The sequence below is a fragment of the Canis lupus genome, chromosome 30, assembly GCF_003254725.2.
Source record: "Canis lupus dingo isolate Sandy chromosome 30, ASM325472v2, whole genome shotgun sequence".
Lineage (NCBI taxonomy): Eukaryota > Metazoa > Chordata > Mammalia > Carnivora > Canidae > Canis > Canis lupus.
This window is the reverse complement of record NC_064272.1, coordinates 19,447,433-19,466,159: the sequence shown is the minus strand read 5'-3', so window position 1 is coordinate 19,466,159 and position 18,727 is coordinate 19,447,433. Positions and strand designations below refer to the sequence as shown.

The 18,727-nt window shown below is 36.1% G+C and overlaps 1 protein-coding gene across 5 annotated transcripts in view; it reads left to right on the top strand.

Moving 5' to 3' along the window:
* The window catches only part of WDR72 (WD repeat domain 72), a 220,806-nt gene that overhangs the window by 82,360 nt on the left and 119,719 nt on the right, over positions 1-18,727 (top strand). The window lies entirely within an intron of this gene.

Genomic DNA, 18,727 nt, shown 5'->3' with positions numbered 1-18,727 from the left:
TATTATTATTGATTAAATTATTTCCTATGGCTTGATGTAGAGATTGTTTTTTATGTTTCACTTTTATGAATAACATATCTATGAACCTCAAAGCTTTTTTTCATATTCAGTATTATTTAACAGGATATATTTCGAAAAGTGGGATTTCTAAATCAAAATTTTGCTGATTTATTAACATTTTCCATCATTTTAATAGTATTATGAAGACTAATACTAAGCCTTATTTAAAGTCCTTATTAAGGCTTTGTTTTTTATCTCATGTGCATGTAATGGTTCAAAGCAAAAGGATATGTCATCTTTTCTTTTAAAGATTTTATTTATTTATTTATTTATTTATTTATTTATTTATTTATTTATTTAAGAGAGAGGACAAATGAGGGCAAGAACAGAGGGGGAGGGAGAGGGATAAGTAGACTCTGCACTGAGCCCAGAGCCTGATGTCGGGCTTGATCCCAGGACCCTGAGATCATGACCTGAGCTGAAACCAAGAGTCTGATGCCCAACCAACTTAACCACACAGGTGCTGGATGTGTCATCCTTAAGAAAGCTTCATAAGCTGCTCAAGCTGTGCCTCAAAGCTGCAGGGTGGGGAAAAAGGGGGAGTTTGGCACCTGACTGGCTCAGTGGGTAGAGCATGTGACTCTTGACTCAGAGTCATGAGTTCAAGCCCCACATTGGGTATGGATTTTAAATAAGTTTAAAAAACAAAAAAAGCTGTAGTTTGGGGGGTGGGGGCATCAGTGTGTGATCTTCAGCTTTTTGGGTTTAAATACTTGATTTATATTTTATCAGTAAAGCCAAGCTTTATCAATTTTTTGAGAACACACTAACCAAATACCCAATAAATGCATGTATCATAGAATGACAAGGCTCAAGTTTATGATGATAAATATAACTGAAACTTTGTTCATTGCTCAGCACGTTCTCACTATAGCCAAGCTATAGGTAGCAGCGGAGAAAAGGCAAGTGCCATTTTCACAGAGGACTCCTTGATGAGCGTTGAGTGGAGGGCAGAGGGTGCTCATTCGCTGAGCTCCAAGAGTCTGATGCAAGATACTGTTTCTTGGTCAAGGCTGACATACATTGAAAAATTCCTAAGTATTGAATCTTTTTTTTTTTTTTAATTGCATTTAGGCCACACACTTTTGTTCATACTCTCCTCCTTTAAAAGAGGAAAATATGAGCAGCCCAGGTGGCTCAGCGGTTTAGCGCCAGGGCATGATCCCGGAGATCCGGGATCGAGTTCTGCATTGGGCTCCCTGCATGGAGCCTGCTTCTTCCTCTGCCTGTGTCTCTGCTTCTCTGTGTGTGTGTGTCTCTCATGAATAAATAAACAAAAATCTTTTAAAAAGTCTTAAGGGGATCCCTGGGTGGCTCAGCGGTTTAGCGCCTGCCTTTGGCCCAAGGCGCGATCCTGGAGTCCCGGGATCGAGTCCCACGTCGGGCTCCCGGTGCATGGAGCCTGTTTCTCCCTCCTCCTGTGTCTCTGCCTCTTTCTCTCTCTCTCTCTATGTCTATCATAAATAAATAAATAAATCTTTAAAAAAAAAAAAGTCTTAAAAATAAAATAAAAAATAAAAGAGGAGAATATGAGAGAATAAAACCAGTCAGTAGGCTACAGCTTGTTGTTGTTTATTGTTTTTCTTTTCTCATCTAGTCAGATTGATTTTAGATTCCCAAAACTGCTTTTCATGTTTTTGAAATAAGTCCTATCTTATAAGGAAAATTATGTCAGTCTGATGAAACTTTAACATTCACAACCAAAGATGACAGTCATAAGATCTTGGTCTCCAAAGGTGGGGAATTGAGTTATAAGATCGAGAGAAATAAAGCTTGGTGAGTAAGCCCTAATGACTGCCCAGCACTCCCACCTGATGTGGCTTTGTTGCTGTCTATGCATAATGGAGTGTGAGTTTTCTAGTGGGAATTATATGCTAGAATAGTAGACAAAATCTTGGAGATGTGTCTTGACTCCTGCACGTCAGATGCCTAAGGTCTACAGGAGCAAATCTCATTCATCAAGTACCTATTTTACTAGCTTAATTCCCAGAAGGTAAACTGATTACTATTTCTTTCAGTTTCTTGGAGGACCTCAGAGCTACCCTTTAGGTAGTGGTAATAGTATATATAGATTTCATTTTCTTTATGTAATTTTGTTTCTTTCTTGACTCCAGAAAGCAATAAAATGCCAGGGTCTTGTTTTCCTACTCTTAGGCTTATTCCAGCTTTATTTCCTTGCTACTGCCCTTTGCCTCAGATGACTAACATTCACTCTCTTCAGAGTTGGCAAGTTTATTCAGATAAGACTATCACCTCCCTTGTTCTAGACACCATACTTCTATTATTATTGAGCTTACTGCTAATTAGAGGTATTTTTATTTGTGCTTCCCCTTTTATGGCTGCATATCTTCCTTTCATCTTCTTTGATTTAAGCTCTTGAGATTGTTTTATCTTAATCTTCATTTATTTACAAATTTAATACGCATGAAATTTCAAGAGAGCTTGAAATTCTCCATTGTCCTTATTGTTAATGTACTAAAATGCTTCATGAGTTTTCATAAGAAAAGAATAGTTTTAAAGAAGAAGATTTGAATCACACTCATTTTAGAGGTAGGAAAATGAGGGACAGTAACCCTGTGAAATGTAGAAATATATAATAAAGTTTCTTTGTGTTTCAGAACTTTTTTATGTGGATTTCAGTGGCATGCTGTGAAGTACTTTCAAATGGTAGAATGAATTGTTTAAAGAGAAGGAAAGCATGGTAGATCTGTGACATGGTGAGCTACTTGTGTTTCAAAATATTTGGAATTTATTTGAATGCAATATTCAAGTTTTCTTGCATTTGAAGAGTGAATATAGATTTGGGAAAAGGTTTTACAGAGAACAACAAATGTAATACAACACTTTCAAAATGGGTCCAATTTGAAATGCTAGAGTTGTTGAATTTGTGCAGCTAGACAAAGAAAAATCTTTGGAGTACAAGAGGGCCAGAGTCTTAAAGGATTTAAAGGAATACAATATCATATTAGTGATGGGGAACTGCTTTTCTCAGATTCTGCTGAGGATAAAACAAGATAGAAACTGTTTAAATTGCAGTGGGAGGAATTTAGCTTCAAAGTAGGAAATAAACAACCTTACTAAAATCATCTCTACATAGCAGAAATCTTTGTAGCTTCATATTTTAAGAAGAAAAGGCCTGCTTTGTCTGTTGGTTGGTTGAGTTGGTTTTAAACTTTTTGTTTGTTTGTTTGTTTGCATTTCTTGTCTGTAAATAAGTAATAAACAGGGTTATTTTAACTATCACAATTTAGATCCATTGCAGTGTGCTGGGAATGCCCTTTCTTTTAAAAAACTGATTTTCTATCAGATGCGGGGCTCCAACAGCTCCCCCTGGTTGATTGTTTAGTGCTGCACTGTTTAATATGGTAGCCACTGATCGAATATGGCTATTGAATGCTTGAAATTTTGCTAGCACCACATGTTAAAATGATCTTTTTTATAGAGAGAATTAAATAAAATGTTATTAAAATGAATTTTACCTGTTTCTTTTTATGTTTTTTTTTTTAATATGGCTACTAGGCAGCTTATAAGTATTTATGTGGTTTACATTCTATTTGTATTGGACAGTGTTGAACTCAACCAGAGATAAGCAAACTATTTGGTAAAGAATCAAATGATGAACATTTAGGCTTTGAGGGCCAGATTTTCGCTGTTGTTAACTACTCATTTCTGCAATTTGAGCACAGTAGCTACCACAATTCTTAAGCAAACAAGTGTTGTGCTCCGATAAAACTTTATTTACAAACACAGGTAGTGGACCAGATTTGATGCTCACTGGCTATAGTTTGCCAATTTCTGATCTAAACAGTCCTCTCTAGACTTAGAAATTATGAGGGTACTATAGGATGATTGGCAAAACAGCCAACACCTCTCCTCCTTAGATATCTGAATTTCTAATGAAACTACTCATTCCAACTTCTTTTGCACTATGCGGAATACAATCCCAATGACCTCGTTGGGTCTGTTCCTTGATAGAAATCATGAAATGCATACATGTTTGCAAATCTGCCTTTTTAGAAAAACAAGTATGTACATGATAGCTCCCAATCCAAGCAAAAAATTTTAATGACATTTCCTTTAAATAATGTACCTATACATACATCTTTATCCAAACATATAAAATTGATTATAGATAAAGCATTCATTTACATTTATTTATACTCAAGTGAGCTTTATAGAAATATGTATTTTTTAACCTTTACTTGACCTTAAGTAATGTCTATTTGGTACCATTTGCTGAAAAATCTTATTAGAGCTTTATCCCGCTACCTCTCGTAAAACACAGATGGTGCACCAGTAGGCCACCAGTAAAAAATTGGACCCCACTACTAATTACTTTATCAAAATGAAATGTTAGTTCCTTGTATTTTATGACACTAAAAATAACCAGAATAGAATAAGAGTAGTTTCTTAATGATAATGCTTTAAAATGTCACCTGTAAATTTACATGTAGAAATATGAAATAATAATTCATGTGGCAACATTGCATGTTGTACATGAACTTAGTTTTTTTTACTGAATTATTTCTATTTTATTAACAAAATTTAATCGCTATAGTAAACAAATAAATAATATGCATTACAGAAGGATAAATCCTTAATAAAGAGTGGTAATTTTCACTTTTTTGATGAGTAGTTAATGTTTGGTATATTTTTTAAAATGTAATAAATAACATATAGCTTTTTTCCTAAGGTACAAAATATTTTCCATCAACTTTGTGTAGTTTTACAAGAAAATAAATTTGTGTTATTAGACATCCATGTGTGTCACTAAAATATAGGAATTTCTCTCTTTATACATTGGTTTAAGATTTTTGTTCTGAGTATTTTGATTTAGTGAATCTCAACTTAAAATTTGAGTTCCTAAATGACAACACTCATCCTAGTAAGATATAGAAGTATACAGTAGCAGGGAAATATACAAGCCAATTTGCTTTGTGAAACATGTGAAGTGATGCAAATTTTTGACTATAGAGTATAACCACTTTTATATCATATAATAGTTAAATAAAAAATCTCTGTAATACTTAATACCTTTCTTATGGCTCCTTTATGAGAAATGTCCCTTTCTCACTTTGTGGCATAAATGTAAACTTTGTGGTACAGTCACCTCAATGTTGAGAAAAAGTATGAAAAGCCTATCACAGCTTTCTTTCAAAACTAATGTAGGAGGTCTCAGAGTCACTGTGAAAAGTACAAAACACACGGTTAAAAGACTCCAGCTGTCCGTCTGCACACAGAAGCAACCATGAATTTCCTCACAGGACTTCAAAGCACTGCTTGCATCTAAACATTCGTTGGCCATGTAAATTAGAGGCACAAAAGGAGAATGCTCGTATTTCATGGTGCGTGGCTGGTTTAAGTCCTGCATTGTACTGCACACGCCGGTGGGGAGTGCCAGGAACAGAAGGGCACTGTTCTGACTCGTGTGACAAATGTAGTTAACACCAGATCCATATTAATGTTGTCAAGTTCCCTTGATGTATTTAAACAGATTTTAATTATTTTCAGCGTCCCAAGGCCTGAAATATATAGCCTAATAGTTCTTCAAAGAAAGCTTACTTAATGTGTGAATGTAAAGCCTCTCATAAAAATGAAACTTTTATATTGGCCTTAGTCATTGACATAGGTTATTCATCAAGTCAGCAATTTGTGTGGCAAAGTGCCATTTGAATAGTGTATTGTTAGGATACTTATGGTCCACTTGACAAGGGCTCTTGCTGTAAATAGTGCAATTTGACTCCAGCTGTTAAAGAGTGGCTTTGACAGCAGCCAAATAGAATGGAGATGCCTTACTGCACCGGCGAAAAATCAATATTGGGTTCTTGTTCATGGTAACCTGTTCTTTTCTCTTCTGTAGATTTATAAACGACTATCAAGGGTTTATAAGTGGAAGTTTAAATATTATTTTAAATGCAATTCACTTCGAGTTTTAAATTAAGACTTGTGATAAATGGTACAAGTGCAGAGTTTTAGGATATTATTTCTACCCCCTGGTTCATGTTTAGTCACAATTACAGTTCAGCTGAATTTGGATTCTCTAGCTTCAATGGGAGAGAAGTAGTGTAAAACATGGTCTCAAAATTGTGTGCCTATTGTATATTGCCAGCGCAATTATTTCTTCTTTTTGATTTTCTTATCAATGTATCTGTGTCCCTCCCACCCTCTCTGCGTGTATACCTTTCTGTGGAGATGGCGGGGTTCTTTGTGACTGTGCCCATAGCAACACCCACAGATGTTGACAGCCAGTAATGTCCCCAGCATTGTCAAAGATTTCCCTAAAGCAGAGTCCGGCTGGGTTTGAAGAGTTTTCTAGCAGTTTTCAGCAATACAAGGTTGCTATGATACCTGGCTGGTGGTAAAAGATGCCGAATCTGTTAATTTCAATAACTACATGCAGGGGCTCTTTTGCTTTGGGTTTCTGTACTGTTGCTAGCTGTTACATTTAAGATTACAGAAGAGGAAGTGAAATTATAAACTCAAGATGAGAAAAAAAATGTTTTAAGGGTTTACTTTGAATCCTAATATTGAATAAAAGAAAAATTTTCTAGGTATAAAAACCATTTAGCTGACGGTTGATTTCCTAGGATTGCAGGTATTATTTATCTAAATTACTTCTGGTTTTGTCTATGATCTTTTTTTTATTGTTGTTTACCTGAGATGTCATAAGTCTTCATTGAAGGTGTGTGCTGAGCAGGATTTGAAAGAGCTGTCATTTTTAACATGAAAAATGCTGGTATGACAATTATTTTCTCAAATGCCTTTTTCAGTGAAGCCTGTTAAAATAGCCATCTTCCTATTACTGACCAACTCTGCATTTATTGAATTTGTGGCTGAGATAGCAACTGAAAATTCATAAAGCTGATAATATAATTGTATACAAAGACCTTTAAAGCTGATTCAAGGTCAGCGTTATTGTTTTTATAATTGCTGATAGGCAGTCGTGATTTCTAGGAGAAAGGGTTTGTTCTGCACTGGTTTTAGCTGGTTCCAAAAAAGGCTATCTCTTTTGTTAATTCTAAAGTAAACCCTTTCAGTGAATAAATGTTTATACCATTTCTTTAGTGTTAGATTTCACATAGATTTAGCTCAGTTCTTCTCTGTCCCCTCCCTCAAGTCTTCATTGTAAGAAACACAGAAATCTAAAATCATAACCCTTTTTTAATTAAATAGTCTGATTATCATCATCCGTTCACTTGCAGGGTGGATATTCTAGCATAGAAAAATGAGTAAAAGTTAAACATATCAAGCATTTTAATTTCTTAGCTTAACCTAGGGACACTGTGACATAGTTTTTAAACTATTATGCTACTAATTTAAAGCATGGCTTTAAATTATCTACATTTACATTAATAATTTTATAGAGATATTGCAGAAACTATGAATTCTGTAATCTTATCCATATCATATATACCACTGCCCTAGACTATTTGGGGACTTTTCCTCCCTCATTTCTTCTTTCCTTTCTTACTTTCTTCTTAGTTGTAAATTGCTTTTGCTTTTTAAAAACCTGTGATTTTCCAACTTTGTCAAGATTCTGCTTCTTGTAAGACCCAAGTCTTCAACCTACTGAAAGAAGTCCATATCTGTGGGGATACAAATTCATGTCAGTGGATTTGGATGTTCTGTTGTTAAACAGTTTGCCAGTTCTGATGACAAAGCAATGGTAAATATTATCTTTTTGCAGAAACTAGGAGTTTCCTCAGTGACCAAGATATCATCTTGTATCAGGAGTATCTCGTGTTTATCTCCTATTGTTTATGACTACCACAGTGGATGATATTTTCTGGTGTAAAAAATGGTATTTTTAGAAATTCAGATGTTGCGTTAACTAAAAGGGTTAGTGGCTTGTAACAGGAAAGAAAAGAAGGAGAATAAAATCTTTCTTCTTGAAAGCTGGTAATATCACTTATTGACTAAGAGTACCATCTGGACCCATTTAAAGGAATCCCAACAGGAGCACTACTTCTGTACCAATGACTTATGTTGAAACTGGTCCTAAGAGAGCTGCAAATGCAAAAATGTAACAGGAAGCAATTCTCAGAAAAGAAAGCATTTATTCTCATGGAATGTTTCCCCTATGTTGGTAAAAACAAAATGTATTAAGACCTTAGCTTTATTCATTGGAACTAAAAGAGCATGAACTTATTGAAGTATATATCCAGCTAATATCCCCATCCATTTTTCTGAATTGCATTTTAACAGTGACATCCTGAAGGCACGACCGGTTCTCTGCATCCCCAAATGGCATTCATGACATTAGACACAAATAATGACATAAATGGCATTATTTGCAATTCTCTATATACAATGAACCTCATATAAGTCTGTTAACAGCTGTTTTGATCTTAAATTGAAATAACCTACATAGACTTTGGATCCAAGTATGATCATTCTGCCAGATATATAAAAAACGGTCATAAGAAACTGCTGTGAGCAGCCGGGACTTCTTAGGCACATATTTAATTCCGGGCAAAGTCACATAGGAATGAAAATTTTTGATTTGGGGGATTTTTTTTTTTTTTGGTCTTCATGTGTTGTACCAGACCTGATGGTTTTAGAGAGCCAATTTGAAAGCTCACAAAATACAGAATCATGCTCACCTTTATCACTTTCTTCCTGCTTGTAGGAGAGGTCTCTGGTCACTACACAAAAGTTGGTCCTCTCCATTTACTCTCTGGGAGCATATGTTTTGTTTTCCCTTTTGCTCCTTGAAGTAGAATATTAATCTGGATGCTTAAAGAGGAGTGATGGAGGAGCTCTGGAAACCTCTGTTTCCACTCTCAGAACGGTGGCGTGTTAAAACTGGAAGTGATCAAGTTACCTGTTTCCCCTCTCCTTTCTCCACCAGGGGGATTTTAGAGGCTCATCTTGATTGAATCACACAGTAAATCAGGTTTAGGTACAGGACTGGGCTTGTTGGTTCCTGTCTCTGCTCTCTCAGTCCCCATGTAGCTGAATGTGCTGACCAATGGAGCCTGCAGCCAGGCTCTGACCTGCCCAATTCCGCTCATTCCTGGGCTCCTGGGTTGTCCTGTCTTCCCTCCTCCACCCCACTTCTTTCAATTAACATTCATTGCTAACTAAGCAGGGGATCTAGTGGACTAAAAGTCAGTTTGGGATTGTTCCTGTAGTCCCAGAATTCCAGAATTCCCTTTGCTGTGATTAAGTTGATAGGATTTAACTTTTGCTTAGATCTCTGCTTTTTCTTTTCTGGTTACCCTGCTTGTATACCTCTTCCTTCCAGGAACCTCAGTTTCAGCTCTCATGGATGACCACTCTGGCTTCTTCCGCCTGAACCTTTCAAAAACTATGGCATTGTCATTTTTTTATTGTTATGTAATAAATTACTAGGATCGTAGAGGCTTAGAGCCATGCACATATCTTATATCACAGCTTCTCATGTACCAAGAATCTGGCATGGCCTGGTTGGATTCTCTATGTGGAGTCTCCCATGGCTGGAATCTAGGTGTAGCCTGGGGGGCTGCTGTGTCATCTGAAGCTGAGGGACCTCCTCCAAGCTTATTCAGATTATTGGCAGAATTCATTTCCTTTTGGTTGTAGGACTGGGGTCTCTATTTTCTTGCTGGCTGTCAACCAGGACCACACGTACCTTGCCAGATAGCACCCTCAATCTTGAATCCAGCACAGAAAAATTGTTTTGTATCAAGTCCCCCTATATTTTGAATCTCTGACTTCTCCCTTTGCAAACAGCTATTAAAAACTCTCTGCTTTCAAAATATCTTTGAATAAGAATAAGTCAAATGAGTCAGATAATCTCCCTATATTAAAGTCAACCGATCTGGGTTACCTTGGTGGCTCAGTCAAGTAAGTGTTTACCTTTGGCTCAGGTCATGATGCCAGGATACTGAGATCAAGCCCCACCCACATCAGGCTTCCTACTCAGTGGGGAGTCTGCTTCTCCCTCTCCTTCTGCCCTTCCTCCTGTTCAAGTGCTCTCTTTCTCAAATAAATAAGTAAAATCTTTAAAAATAATAAAATAAGGTCAACTGATTTGAAACCTTAATTATATCGGCATAATCCCTTCATGATAGTACCCAGATTTGTGTTTGGCTGAATAACTGGAAGAAGGTATATTTCACAAGGAACTGAGAATCTTGGGGTCATTCTTACAATTCTGCCTACAGATGGGAAGTTTTCTGACTCAAGGTGACTACTGTTTTAGGACTATTACCTTCTTCTGGTTTGGAAACATTTAACTCTGCCCAAGTGCACTGATTAACTGTCCTAGTACTAATAATCATTTCTGAAATTTGAATCAAGACTCTTGGGACCTCTTCATCCTGTCTATTCCTTTGGGGGATTGGTCTGTGCTATAGGAGATCTGTCTCTTTTGTCTCTTAAACTGAACCGTTTTTCCAAAACCATACCATGACATCAACTGTGATTATACAGCAGAGTGTAGAAAGTATAATGTGGGTACTGTCTCTTCCTACATGGTTATCATGAGGCATAACCACGAAAAGAAATTGACACTGGGTATGGCTCTCCAATCTAAATCTGGAACTTTCAAAAAATTCTAGAACTTTATCATATGATTAGCAGTCTAAAATCTTTAATTACCAAGGACCTATCTTTTCTTCAACTTTGTCATTTATAATTAAAGTCAGGTTTATAGATAACAAATTGTTTGTCTTTAAGGTCTCTTAAGTGTATTTTTCCTGTTTACCTTTCTTGTTTAGCTATTTAATAATAGCTTAACTAATGTTTAGAACTTTTTTTTTACCTTAGGTATTAAATTTCAGGTATTATTTTTTTTTAACTTTTTATTTATTTATGATAGTCACAGAGAGAGAGAGAGAGAGAGAGGGGGGCAGAGACATAGGCAGAGGGAGAAGCAGGCCATACACCAGGAGCCCGATGTGGGATTCGATCCCAAGTCTCCAGGATCGCACCCTGGGCCAAAGGCAGGCACCAAACCGTTGCACCACCCAGGGATCCCAAATTTCTGGTATTATTAAGGATGCATAAAATTAGTATGACAGTAGTAGAAAACTATCAGTTTTGAATATATTTCATTCAAAAAATTTATTTTCCTTTTTATGATAATTCTATCAATCATAATAAATTCTGCCATGAAATATACATCTGACTTAATGGTCTACCCTCTGTGTTACTCAAGGGAACACCTGGGATCAGATATAGCAGATGTAATGAGTTGCACCAGAAATAAGTTTCTGGAAAACAAACAGCACCCCAGATGGTGGTTTGCTCTACTGTTCTTCTGGGTCACTTATGGGACTACATCTTGGTGGTTTTTTGCTTTAACATAATACTCAGTGTCCATTGATTTTAGGACTAAGCTCTTGAATTTTAAAACATTATAATCTTATTTATCGGAATACAGCTTCATAACAGGAAATAATTATCAAAATCTGTTTATTTTTAAAATATTTATGTATTTATTCATGATAGACACAGAGAGATAGGCAGAGGGAGAAGCAGGCTCCCCGTGGAAAGCCCGATGAGCTACTCCATCCCAGCACCCTGGTATCATGCCCTGAACCAAAGACAGGTGCTCAACCACTGAGCCACCCAGGCGTCACAAAATCTGATTATTTTTTACAAATGGATTCAACCTGAGGATTTTTGGTCCTTATTTTATTTTTTTGTAAAGAAAGCATTATAAGTGGTGCTTAATTTGTAGGCAAATCATGAAATATAACGGAACCAAACAATATAATCTACAAGATACTCAGTAGTTCATTATGTATAGATGAAACATTATGTCCCTTAATATTTTTATAGTCCTCTTTCAGTTCCTGATATCTTTTTGATGAATCATTTAATGTGGTTGCTTTTAATTTCCATTTTCAGGATATGATGAATTTCATTCAGAGTAAACATTTAACACCATGCTGTAATGAAAGGTTTCCTCACTTGACAATTAAAGCAGGTGTAGTTGATGGTTAAGTGATACTTGAAAAAGAATTTAAATTGAGGTTTTCCTGTCCTCTGGTGACTTTCACTTGTTTGTTTACAAGTTCTGGACACCTTGATACATGAGGGAAATCTATAAAGTATCTCCTTTAATATTTCAAAATGTCCATAAAATTCAAATTGCTAATCAGTATTATTCTTATGTAATTTGTATTGTTTCTCTTAAGCTGGGATCTGCATATTTTCTTTTCTTAGCAAAAATACCTTCTGAGTTTTAAATTTGATTTTGACACTTACCTTGGAGGTGGTATAAATGTCCTATAATGATTATACATATTCTTCAGCTGTATGATGTTGCAATTTGTTGAACCCACATCATGATTTATGAATTTGTCTTTTCAACTTCCACCAGCATGATCTGAATGGAAAGAAAAGAACCTTGGAAATGGACATTCAATTATTATTAATCTGAGTTGTATTCATCCCCAGAATAAAATCCAAAATTATGAGCATATGTGAAAAAGATACACAAAAATGTTACTGTAGATTTCAGACCACAATGCAGATATTAATTCCCAACTACTTGGCCTTATCTAAAAAACTCATATTTCCACAACTGCTAGTCTTCTGCCAGAATCTTTTCTCTCTGGTTCTTCACCTTGAAGTCTAAGCTTCAGTGTCACTTCCCTTAAAGTAGGTAACATGCATGTTCCATTATTCTCTTTCTCAGCATCCTTTTTATTTCATTGTTTATCTTCTCCACCCTCCACAACAATATAAGCACAAAGAGGGCAGTGACCTGCTCTGCTAGTTTATCACAGTATCCTCATCACCTAACACATGTCTGATACAAGGCAGGCATTCAGAGATATTTGTTAAATAAACACTTGGAGGACCAAAAGCTGATGAACATGAACATAGATGGTAAGATGGTAGAGTATACATCTTCAATTGTAGAGGAAAAAAAATTAAGTGACTTCTAAAAATAAAATACGTATTTATTTTGCTAGACAGTTGCTTTAAGTCCAAATTGGGTTTACTTGTGACTTGATCTGACAGAGGGATGACCTAGCAAAAAATAGTCAATAACAACAAAGAAAAGAGGTTGTTGACCATAACTGCTATCCCACCAATATTTAAACACCAGTCCCAATCAATTTAAAAGTTTATAAAAGATATTGATATTTAGACCAGTCCAAATCAATTCAAAAGTTTATAAGAAAAAATTTATTAAACACTGGTGATGAAATTTAGGATGTTTAGCACACTGGGAGGAATGATTCACCGTGGGTAAGGTAGACACAACGGTGAGCTGATATAGATTCAGAAAGATGAAAGGCAGTGTGGTGAAATGGTTTCTTACACCAGCAAAGTTTATATTATTGCCCCGTTCACTTGCCCTTAAATCTCAGACTCTTTTTTCTAGTAACAAAGTTATCTAAAATAAGCACTCAAAAACAGCCTGAGGATTGTAGTGTATATCATAGGCCCTCTGCTTCCTTCAAATAATTACTTTACTTAGCCCTCCCCTCAATACAAAACCCCTGAAGCCAGCAACAATCTAATCAACAGGTTTGTAATAACTTTTAGAAATGTAAGTGTAATAAATATGAAGAGGCCTGATTTATGTTTCATTTCCCAATGCAGAGTCTCTGGCACAACGCTGCATCCCTCAAGTGGCACACAATGCTTCCTACTTCCGTAGATCATTTGCAAACTGCCGAACTCTCTCTGATGGGAGGCTGGTGAGGAGGGCTGATTCCACTCTGTGATACATATCGTGGCCAATGCTTTTAGTTAACTCTTTCTTGTAGGAACATAGGGTAGTATGCTGGATTAGCAATCCCAGAAAATACCAAGCCTGCTAGGATTTGCTCTTCTTCCATCCCATCGCCTCTAGGGAGAAAGCATCCCAGTAATTGCAGACTAGCCAATGCTCCTCTATGTGGCTGCTTTGCTGACTCTGCTTCCCATGTGTCTCTCCCTGCCTTATATCACATACAGATAATGTTTCTCTACCTAGTGAAATCCTATCCACAGTATCTGCATGCACTATTTACCATGCACCTACTAATTAAACATTGTAAGTTAACTCTGGATTACCTAGTTATTTCACAAGTATTCTTTTTTCTTATCTTCTCAATTAGGCCTTAAGTTCCTTTAAAACAAAGAACTGCTATATCTATATGTTATGTAAGTGTTGTAGCATGGAATAGAGATGAAAATATTTATTCAGTAAATATTTATTGACCACCTACCACGTGCCAGACACTTTTCTTGATACAAGGAATTTCAATAAAGTCCTGGTTGTCATGACACCTCTGATTTATGTTTTGAAAAGATGACTTTAGTTGCTGTGTGGAAAATTGGATTAGAGGAGAGAGGATGTAAGAAAATGAAACTATTGTATAGATGCAGCAAGAGAAGGAAATTACTAATGAGTGATGAATTTTTGAACTTCAAATTGGAAAAAGCCATGATATAATATGTGAATTTTGTAGACTTGCATCCCAAAGTGCTACTGGAGCCTCTGTAGAGGTCGAGACCAGTGTTTTTTTGTTGTAGTAGTTGTTGTTTTATTTATTTATGATAGACATAGAGAGAGAGAGAGGCGAGACACAGGTAGAGGAGAGGGAGAAGCAGGCTCCAGGTCGGGAGCCCGACGCAGGACTTGATCCAGGGACTCCAGGATCGCGCCCTGGGCCACAGGCAGGCGCAAAACCACTGAGCCACCCAGGGATCCCTGAGACCAGTGTTATCTAGGGAATATGGAAGTGATGTTAGGTCTAAATCTTGATAGATCAATGAGATTTTGCTGTGGAGAACAGCAGATCCAAACCCCAGAATATAAAGGTGGATGGTGAATAAGGAACTAATGAAGAATTGACAGGACCAGAGATAGAGTATATAGTGGAAATGGTGGAAGACGTGACCATGTCTTATAGTCCTGCAGGAAAATAAAAAGAAGTCTGTGAACCTGGCCTTGGACTTCTGAGAATAACTTGTATTTGGAGTGGAAAATCACATAACCAATACAAGTTTTAGAACCCTCTGTTAAACTATAACTTACCTGAATCAAGGATATTCAACGCCTTAAATTACATGCTTTATACTTATATTGTGATATTGCCTTGAAAAAAAAATCTCCGTATACATTTAAGATTCCTGTTAATTTAGAATAGGCCAGAGGTTGGCAAACTTTTTCTATAAAAGAACAGATAGTAAATATTTTTGGCTTTGTAAGCCATACAGGCTGTCATAACTACTCAGCAATACCAAAGAGCCATAGTCAGTACATAAACGAATGAGTATTTCTGTGTTCCAAAAATATTTTATTTACCAATACAGGTGGTAGGCAATATTTAGCCTGTTGGCCATGATTTTCTAACCCTTGCAGCAGGATATATTGTGATTAGATTCCATTATAATTCAGTGTAATAGGCTACAAGAGGAATGGAAGCTTTCCAATGGAAAAACTGTATTTGATTATTGTCATTAACAGATATTCTATAATGCTCCCTCTTTGCTAAAAGTTATAACTGTTTTAAATCAATTTGAGGGGCCTGATTTATGAAATCCACTTTGGCTTTTTAGACATTTTTGTCATCTTTCCCCCAGTGCTTACTTCTTTAAGGTAGTCTACAAACTTGATCTTGTCAATTAATTACTAGATACATGGCTATTTATTGTCAAATGGTCATTCGAAAGAACTTTTTCCCATAAACTTTAATTTAAATTGTATAGTTTTAAGTGAATGCATTCTCTAGGTATTGATTTCATTTTAGTAAGTAGGTGTTAAATTGCATATGACTAAAATAGTGGCCACACAGAGATATATACCCAAAATAAGTGTTCAACTAGTTATTCTTTATGTAACTATGCATAAGAATCATTCCAAAAAGGAAGCATCTTTTTTTTTCCCTTTGATCTACCTACTGGTAAACCAATTCCAAGTAAGTTATTTTTCCTCCAACTTACATCCTTTCGGAACTTTTGGCCAATTATAAGCTTATTAATATGATGTTTGGAAAGCATCAACTTTCATCAGTGGTAGCACTGACTTACATGTCATAGTTGAGAAGCAAAGGTGTTTGGAGTAAAGTCAAGTCAGCATATCTACAGCACATCTCTTAATTGGTTTTCATCTCTAGGGGGTAAGTACAGAATAATTTAGCAATACATACTTGTCTTAATTGACAATTATATACAGGGAGAAGTACAAAAATTGAAGGAAACAGTTCTATTTAAAGAGAGCATATAGGACATAAAGGAGCATATATTTCCTGTCTCATATAATTTAGCTTTTTAATGAAATTGCTTTTAAATTTGATACTACTTTTTTTTTCTATTAGTGTTATTGAATTTTCATAGAATGCAGATTAAACCAAAGTTGACTTATGAAGTATTTATTCAAACAGTTGTGACCACCTTTCAGAAATGGGAGGGGAGAAAATGGTTTTTGTGTCTTCTAGTAGTTTCTAAGAAAAACAAAGCACATAACAAATGAAACCACATAGGAGAGCCATAAAGCTGTCTTTTGTTATTCATAACAAGCCTTTCAACCACATCAGAGTTTATGTTAATGAGGTCAGTTTTGGAAAGGCTCAGGATAGGGGCTGGTTGTCAAAAACCAGCTTGGACTTAAATGGTTGGAACTTTCAGCCGGATCCACTGACTGCAGGACACCAGAGAGACAGAGAGACGCTGGAGCTTGAATTAATCACCAATGGCCCCTGATTTAATCAACCATGCCTATCCAGTGAAGTCTCATAAAAACTCAAAGGACACATTTCAGAGAACTCCTGGGTTCTTTAACACAGATTTGGGAGGGTAATGCTCTTAGAGCATGGGAGCACCCTGCTTCTTCTTACATACCTTGCCCTATGTAGCTCTTCAACTTGACAAAGAATCCTTCAATATCCTTCATCACAAACTGACAATCAAGTAAGCAAACTGTTTTCCTGAGTCCTGTGAGCCATACTAGCAGATCACCAAATCTGAGGACGTGGTCATGGGAACTCTCTATCTATAGCTGGTTGGTCAGAAATACAGGTGACAACCTGGATTCTAATTGACATCCAAAGTGGGGTAGTCTTATGAGACCAAGGACTTAACCTGTGGTGATGTTATCTGCAGATAAATAGTGTCAGAATTGAGTTAAATAGTAGGACACATGTCCCACCTGGTGTCTGAGAATTGCTTGGTGTGGGGAAAACTTCCTACACATTTGGTGTCAGAAGTATTTAGAGTACTGAAGTTTGAATATGATACTAATAGAAGAGAAGAAACACAGGAATGTTTCCCCTTGTAGTTATTTGTCTATCTCGTCATTCATCTACTGATAAATCAAGTTGCCTATGGTCTAGAGCAGGATAGGCTAGCAGCAAACAATGCCCCATTTAACTAAAAACAACCCAAGTTTAATTCCTGTTTACTCCATGCACCAATCTGAAGTCAGAAAGGGGCCTCTGCTCATCATGGTCACAAAAACCAAACTAATGAAACCAAAGCCATGTGCTGGGAAAGACTGGAAGCATTTAATAAGTATACTAATGACTACACAGATATTAATTTCTAAGACCCTTTTATCTATAAAATTATAAGAAATTTTGTGGAAATGTCTGGTTGCTTTTTTTTTCCTTTAGGTTTTTATTTAAATTTAATTAGCATACAGCGTAATATTAGTTTCAGGTGTAGAATTTAGTGATTCATCACTTACATACAACAGCCTATGCTCATCACAATACATGATCTCCTAAATACCCATCACCTATTTCACTTATCCCCCTGTTCACCTCCCCTCCTGCAACCCTCAGTTTGTTCTCCATAGTTGTCTATTTTCTGTTTTTTTTTTTACCCTCTCTGTTCATCTGTTTTGTTTCTTAAATTCCACATATGAGTGAAGTCATATGGTATTTGTTTTTCTCTGACTTATTTGCTTAGCATAATACTCTCTAATTCTATCCACATTGTTGCAAATGGCAAGGTTTCATTCATTATATGGCTGAGTAATATTCTGTTTATATATATATAATATTCCATTATAATATTCCATTACATATATGTGTATATATGTGTGTATGTGTATACATATAGGTATACAGGTATATATATGTATATACAGGTATATATACATATACAAAAAATACACACACACACACACACACACACATATATACATATCTCCAATCTGCTTTATCCATTCCTCAGTCAATGGACATTTAGGCTCTTTCCATAATTTGGCTATAATGCTGCTATAAACATTAGTGTGCATGTATCCCTTCAAATCAGTAGTTTAGCCATTCTAACAGGTGTGAGGTTATATCTCATTGTAGTTTTGATTTGTATTTCCCTGGTGATGAGAGATGTTGAGCACCTTTTCATTTGTCTACTAGCTATTTGTATTCCTTCTTCAGAAAAATGTCTATTCATGTCTCCTGCCCATTTTTTAACTGAATTATTTATTTTTTTGGGTGTTGAGTTTGATAAGTTCCTTATGGATTTTGGATACTAACCCTTTATCAGATATGTCATTTGCAAATATCTTCTCCCGTTCCACAGGTTGCCTTTTAGTTTTGATTGTTTCCTTCACCGTGCAGAAGTCTTTTATCTTGAAAAAGTCCCAATACTTTATTTTTGCTTTTGTTTCCCTTGCCTCAGGAGACATGTCTAGCCTAAAGTTGCTGCGTATTTTCTCCTCTAGGATTTTGGTTTCCTGTCTCATGTTTAGGTCTTTCATCCATTTTGAGTTTATTTTTGTTTATAA